Below are 7,734 nucleotides of genomic sequence, written 5' to 3'. Positions count from 1 at the left end.
CCCATGTGCTAAAGAAATAATGAGATATATGGTGATTATTTATGCACCAAGGGGCCAGCCCCTTGAACCCCAGCTCCTGCGGAGAGCTATTGGGGCATTGCCCCAAGCCCCACTCCTGCGGAGAGCCTGGGGCTGCGCCCCAAACCCCCCTAGATATATTTGATTATTTTTTACACCAAGGGGCCAGCCCCTTGAACCCCTGCTCCTGCGGAGGGCCATCAGGGCCTTGCCCCGAACCCCAAACCCCACTCTCTTAATCATGCACAGGAATGAGAAAAGCCTTTCCCCCCTCTTTGGCAATGCACTGGGAGTGAGGCCCTTTTATTTGTTGTTTTTCTTCATTTTCTGGCCATTTCTCCAAATCCACCACCCCAACCACCTCCCATCACATGGAATTCCTTTGTAAGTTGATAAAACAGTGTTCCCCATGTTGCCATGAATTTTTTTGATTTTATTTTATATAGCACACCTTCCTTTTATTTTTCTATCTTTTATTCTATGTTGTCCCATGTTGCCGTGAATTTTCTGGATTTTTTTTATATAAAATTTATTTTCCTTTGTTGTCCCACATTGCCGCAATTTTTTCAGATTTTATTTTATTCAGGACACCTTGGTTTTATTTTTTTTGGATGTTTCTGCTTCATGTTGTGCCATGTTGCCGTGAATTTTCTCAAATTTTTACCTTATATGGATCCCTTCATTTGATTCTGCTCCACATTTTAATTATTCAATTTTATTTACCTATTTATTTTACATGCTAATAGCGAAATACAAAGAAAGAGAGAGAATACAACAGTACCACCATTTATGGTAGATGCCAATTTCGAAAAACCAAACATGACTAATACAACACCACTATTACTATTATTATCTAATTGTATTTGCTAATTAGTGAAAACAACAAAAAAAAAATAACTAACACAACAATACTATCATTACTTATTAATAACTAATTAGTGAAAACAACCAAAAAAAAAAATTACTAATACAACAACAAACAACTACTATTTTTATTATTTTATTACTATTTACGGTTATTATGACCTATTTATCTACTTTTATTTACCTATCTACCTATTTTATCTATTTATCTACCTATTTTACATGCCAAAGTCACATGGGAACAAAAAAGAGTTGCTCCCATGGGGGGGTTTGAACCGGTTTTGAGTGGGGGTATTAGTACTTTTTTGCATATGTCTGTGAGCGAAAAAACTTGTGGGAGGTCAAACTCAACTACTCACGTGAATTTCCTCAAACTGAACATATACACGTGATTTTCACATAAATCTATCATATCTCTCTCAGTTCTCATCCGTTTCCCGTCGGGTTTTTTTCCATGGGTGCGTCTCAATGTCCTCTACATGTTGTATTATTAGTCCGACTCGTCGTTCGGCGATCCTGAGGAGATTATGGCGATTTATCGCATTCCCCATTCACAAACTGTATAGTAATCTATTATATCTCGCTTGATACTTGACCAAATGTTTTATAAATTTGCGCACTAATTTATATATTATCAACGCAAGTTTTTAACATTTTTTCATATTTTTCTTTGACATCCATGAGGCACTGGAAGACGTTTCCCACGCACAGACCATGCGCGGAGCGGACACTACATTCGTATCTCTGTCAGTTCCTATTCGTTTCTCTTCGGGTTTGTTTCAACGAGCGCGTATTATTGCCCTCTACAATTACTATTATTGCCCTGGCTCATTATTGCGCGATTTGAGGGGTCCAAGTGAAGATTAATGACAAAACCTATTATATCTTGCTTGATACTGAACCGAATGACCTGTAATTTTGCGTACTATTTTATATAGCGTTAACGCAAGTACCCAACATTTTTACATATTTTTAAGACATCTATGAGGTGCTGGAGAACGTTTCCCACGCACAGATCAAGCGCGGAGCTGACACTGGATTGGTATCTCTGTCAGTTCCTGTTCGTTTCTCTTCGGGTTTCTTTCAACGCGCGCGCGTTAATGTCCACTACAATTTGTATTATTGCCTCAACTCAATATTCTGCGATTTTGAGGGTGCCAAGTGAAAAGTAATCACATAATTTATTATATCTCGCTTGATACTGGGCCGAATGGCCTGAAATTTTGCGAACCATTTTATATAGTATTAACGCAGGTACCTAATATTTTTGCATATTTTTAAAACATCTATAGGGTGCTGGGGACCGTTTCCCACGCACAGATCAGCCGCGGAGCTGACAGTGGATTGGTATCTCCCTCAGTTCTTGACCGTTTTCCGTCGGGCTTTTTTTAATGGGCCCGTACCACCTTCACCTCCATTTGTCATTGTTGGTGAAAGTCGTGAATCAGCGTGAATGAGGAGGGGGAACGTTTTTTCCACAAATAAAGCATGTACATTAGTATCTCTCTCAATTTTGATTTGTTTTTCGTCGGGTTTCTCTTAATGGGCTTGTACTAACCCCCTGGCCATTTTTCATTATTGGTGAAAGTCGCGAATAAGCGTTCATGAGGCAGTGGAACGGTTTTTCACAATTTTTCACAAAAAAAAGCATATACATTCGTATCTCTGTCAATTATCATTCGTTTTTCACCGTTTCCTTTCGTACATACTTGTAACAATGTCCCCATTATCTTATATTATTGGCGTCAATCGCGAATGAGGGTCTATGAGGCAGTGGAACGATTTTTCACATTTTTTAACACACAAAAGACATGTACATGCATATCTCTGTCAAATCTCATTCGTCTTTCGTCGGGTTTTTTTTAATGAGCTTGTATTAACAATCTCCTCATTTATTATTATTAGCATGCGTCGTCAAACAGCCTGTATGAGGCGTGGAGACTGTTTCCCACGCACACAACTCGCGCTGGGATGGGCCACCACTTGTATCTCCTTCAGTTTTCAACCGTTTTCCATGGGGTTTTCTGCAATGGATGCGTCATGCTCACCTCTCCATTTGATATTATTACACCACGACAGGTTGTCTAGTACAATTGTTAACATTGAAATCGCTCCCACGGCTTGCAAAACTGAATTGCTTATGAATTTAATTTGTATTGATCAATACATTCAACCTCACTTCATTATGAGATATATATATATATATATTCATTATAGATAGTCACGTGGGTAAGCGGGAACCTCCGGGTAACTGCTTACACACCACCGTAAAATACACATCCTTGTATCACTTATGGCCTTGTGTGCTGAGCTACCCAAAGACCTCACACTTTTTTAAGTGTATGAGGTGTGTTTTACAACACAACCCACAACAACTATCAAATCTTAACATCTGACTCGGTAGCGCTTATGGCGCCTAAACATGCCTGCAAGGGCAAGGTCACATCTGCAGCGACACTAAAAAGAAATGAGCAGTTCATTAAGAAACTGCAATCTCCCATCATGGGAGATTCAAACCAAAAGCCGTTGTCAGATGATGATGAGGATCAACATGATCTGGCATTAGCAACCACCTCAGGGCTGGCCCCTGAAGGTTTTAGAAACTTACGTGGAGTAAGTGCGGGGCCTAATACCCCCAGAACTCCACAACATACCAATCTAACCCAAGCTGGGGAAGATCCTTCACCTCCTCACGAGGTGATTGACCTGCACGAAAAACATGTAAGCGCCGAACAATCAGCCCAAAAAGCTGATCGGATAGAGTCGCAGGAAACTCCAGGGCCCAACTATCCCCTGGAATCCCCCCTCACATCCCCAAGTCAAGCCCCAAAGGCAGACAAAGGGAAACAAAGGGAAGAGCCCCCACATTGGCTATCCGAAAAACTACTGGACTTGTTCCAGGTTCCGTCCAAATGGAGGACAGAAAGCGAAGACCAACTTCTTCTCAGGCTGAAAGCCCAAGAAGGCACGAAGATACGCCCTGAGAGCAGGATCTCCCAGAGTGTGGAAGCTCCAAAAGAACTTCCGCTGTTTACACTCCCACACGCCATGCCAGACAAGGCAAGGTCACCAACCTCAAAGGAGGTCTCCGAGATAATGAAGAGGAGGCGAACTGAAATGAGGGAGTTCGCTGAGGAAGCCTTACGGAAAAGTAAGGAAAAACTAGCGAACAGACCCCTCTATGAAAGGGAAGCACCCTCTGCAACAGCCTTGCCTAAACAAAGCGAGCATGGAGTGTTCACTCCAAGAACCCCTTCTGGAACCCCCAGAAGCGGTAATGTCAACTGAGGAGAGTCACTGCTCGCCCAACCAAACTTCCTCCTGGAAAACCAGGAATCGCGCATAATAAACGCAATAAACTCGATCCAAAAAAAGATCGAGGAAACGAACCACAATAGTACGGCTCGTCTAGAGATAACTCTAGAAAGAATGGCCAATGCAATTGACACATTGACTGAAAAAATCAGCGAACAGACGGACTTGCTGAAGGAAATAAACTTCTCACAAAAAAGTGAGGAAACAAATAAACACCCCTGGACCACGGTCCAGGACATAAATAGAACTCGTGAAAATTTCACGAAAAGAACCACCAGTGAAAGCACACTGGAGTAGCGACTCGACAGAGACCCTGTGGAGATCCTTCTCCCAAGGATAGGAGAAGACGATGCCGAAAGAAGGCATCGTTCAGAGATTAGGAGAATTGGCACGTTGTAACGGGTCTATCGCCTAGACTCGAGACAGAGAGAAGGGGGAGGGTGGTAGTGTGCGCGGGTGTGGTTCGTTGGGCCGGGTTTTGGTCCGTGGGTGCTACTGAGTCTGCAAAAACCTCAAACAAACACTCACCTACGTCTCTCTTGGACGTCAAGGCTGAGGATTCTGATAAGAGGGGTCTTAGACGTTATCAACTAGCTCAATGGGGGCGTTAGGGTCGTGGATGGCGTCTTTGCCACTTGGATGCAACTTCTGCTTGTCCCTTCACGGGTCTATTCAATACTAACTTGTTATGTACAAGTTGTTATCTAGTTTATATATGTTTGGAATGAAATGAATGGACTGGGGGAATGTAAATGGGCCGTTAGGCAACCGTAAATGATGAATATCCAATTGGGAACAAAGAAACAATAAAAGAAATATGAATGAATGGGGAAAAATGTGACAACGGGTCCGAAATGGGAATTGTGAAAATTAACTCCGCAACAGTGGGCCACAGCGCCCGCCTATCCTCCCGTCAGCAACCTCCTCGTCTCCAGCTTTCCAACGAGCCCTTATTCGTCCCAATTGGTGCAGTGGTTCTTGAGATGTGGAGAGGGGGTGAAATTGGCGGCGTGGTTGGGCATGGGAATTTTGCTTGGGGTTGTCGGGAATGATGGGGAAAATAGGGAAAAATAAGGAATGAGTTTGTGGAGTGTTGGATAGTAATAGAATGAACATCGGGAGCATCAGAGGGTATGTGGTATATGTTGGTGGCCAAATTCCGCAGAATCCGACTTTTTGCGGTACACGGAGTTGTCCCCACAACATACCAAAGGTTTGGCCAAACGTCCACTTACAATGGACCTCTCGAACAGAGAGGTAACTCAAACACACACTCTCAAAACAATGAGAGAATCCAAATACAACTTCAGGCGAATTCGCCTGAAACCAAAGAAACGCTGCAAGGAAGATTTCCCCCAGCGAAAACCCCCCCAAGGGAGAGATCTCCATTGGATAGCGACCCCGTGAAGGCAGGGGAGCAAGAGGAGTACCTGGAGAAATGGTATGAAAAGGCCATAAGAATGGCCGAAGTGAGAATACTCACTCCTTACCCAGAAGGAGTGAAGCCTGAAGCCCTAAAAAATGGTCAGGGGAGAACGACATGGAATTGTTCTGGCAGTGGTTCACAGAACTACTGGGATTCCTCGCTTTGTGAGGATGCAAAGGTCCCCAATTCGACAAAGTCCATCTGGACTGCTTGATTCATGGATTAGGGGGGCCCGCGTTCGACCTCGGAATAAGACTCCGAGACAAAACCCTCCTCAGAGGAGACGAGGGCATGTTCCTTGAAGTTCTCAACATATTGATGAGAACTTTCATTAAAGCCTCTGCTGTGTTGAATGCGACAAAGAAGTACCGCAACATCAAATACAAAGCAGAAAAAGGCCTAAAACAGTTCTACCTAGAACTGTCCAAAGCAGCATCCCAGATGGTGACGCTGTAAGGGGGCAAGGGATCTACCACCCTAACGAGAAAGAGAGGGGGCCACAGAGTTGGGAATGCTCAGGGGAGGTTTGGATGAAGAGGAAGGGGGGAGGAGAAATGGTCCGGTGCTATGTGATAAAAAGATAAATTCGTAAATCTCACTGATAATCAAACTAATGGGAACTCTGTCCCTGCACTGTGTCATAAGCCTCTTTGGCTTCGTATTCGCCGCTCTGGGCGCTGGTAACGTCTGCTAGAACTTCATGTTCGTTGGGAGCACCTCTCTGTTTTGGGGGAGTCCTTTTTTGTAAATACAGGGAAGAGGCAGTTATAAATATGAAAGAAATACGTGTAAATCCGAATGATCCGACGGGTTTAGGACGGCAACAGATCCACAAGGAACAAATAAGAAAAAAGCAATATCAAAGAAATATTGATGTTGTTAAGGAAATAAAGAACCATGGCGATCGGAACAACCGCTGAACCAAATGCGTCACTCGTAACATCGTTCGACTTGTGTTGACAAGGGCTTTTCAACGATACCAAATTCGTCCGGATCGGTGGAGAATTGATGGAGATACAGAGGAAGCGGCGGAATTTGCGGGTGACAGTTACCCAATTTGGAAACTGATGGTTGTCCGTGGTCGGGAATGGCTTGAAAAAATCGGAAGAAATATGAAAAACGTGGAAGGGATATATGGAACAATGGTAGATGTGTTTCGGGAGTGGGGTACTTGACATGGGTGGTAGAATCACGATAATCGGCTTGTTTGCATGGTACCGGCTGTGCCCGCCTACAACGCCGCCAGACCAGGTGTCCTTCAACGCCAGGTTCCTAAACTACATTCCCCTCAAATGGAAGGGGGAAATGATTGCTCATGATAGAATCAGAGCAGACTTCTCCTCAAACGAGGAGATGTTAAAAGCAATATCTCATGTAGACGAGATAATCGACGGGCTGAAGATGTCCTCAGCCTACAAATCAGGATATTATACCCAAACAACTACCACAGCAACCATGAGCCGTGGTAGAGCTCTCCCATCAGGAAAGAAGGCTGAAGAGCTGAAACCCAGATGGAAAGAGGATACATCCTCGAAAAACCTGAGGAAAACTGACCAAAAGTCAGTTCCAATTTGCGGCAAATGCGGCAAAATAGGGCAAACGAAAGATTGCCCAAGACACAATGTAATGAGCAATGAAAAACCAAGGTGCATAGCCACCATGGAGATCGTGATCACAATGGAAGAAGAGTCGAAAGACTCATCAGATGAGAAACCAGAGAACAACTCTGGTAACTCCGAAGCATCAAGCTTCAAAGTAGAGGACCCATATGAAGGACCTCAATACTCACCAGACTCAGAGGGTGAGGAAGTAAATGTTGGGACCATAAGGATGGGCCCAATGTCAGTCGTTGACCATGATGACATTACAAAATCAAACTGGCTGTAGCATGCCAGTTAGAAAACACGGCAGACGAAAAAGTCACCGAAGCCTTGGTGGAAGCACCAAGAAAAGATGCCTTGGGGAAATACACCAAAGTACCCAAGGAAAACAAGGACACAGGGAAGAAGGACCAAAGTCCATCGAAACCCAGACCCCCTTGTTCGATGCGAAATTCCGCATCTCAAAAGATGTGGGAAAATACCCTGCAAACAGACTGCTCTCAACGAAGA

This window comes from Cantharellus anzutake (assembly GCF_015039405.1).
Source record: "Cantharellus anzutake strain C23 chromosome Unknown EI90scaffold_34, whole genome shotgun sequence".
Classification (NCBI taxonomy): Eukaryota; Fungi; Basidiomycota; class Agaricomycetes; order Cantharellales; family Hydnaceae; genus Cantharellus; species Cantharellus anzutake.
Note: the sequence above shows the minus strand (reverse complement) of the source record.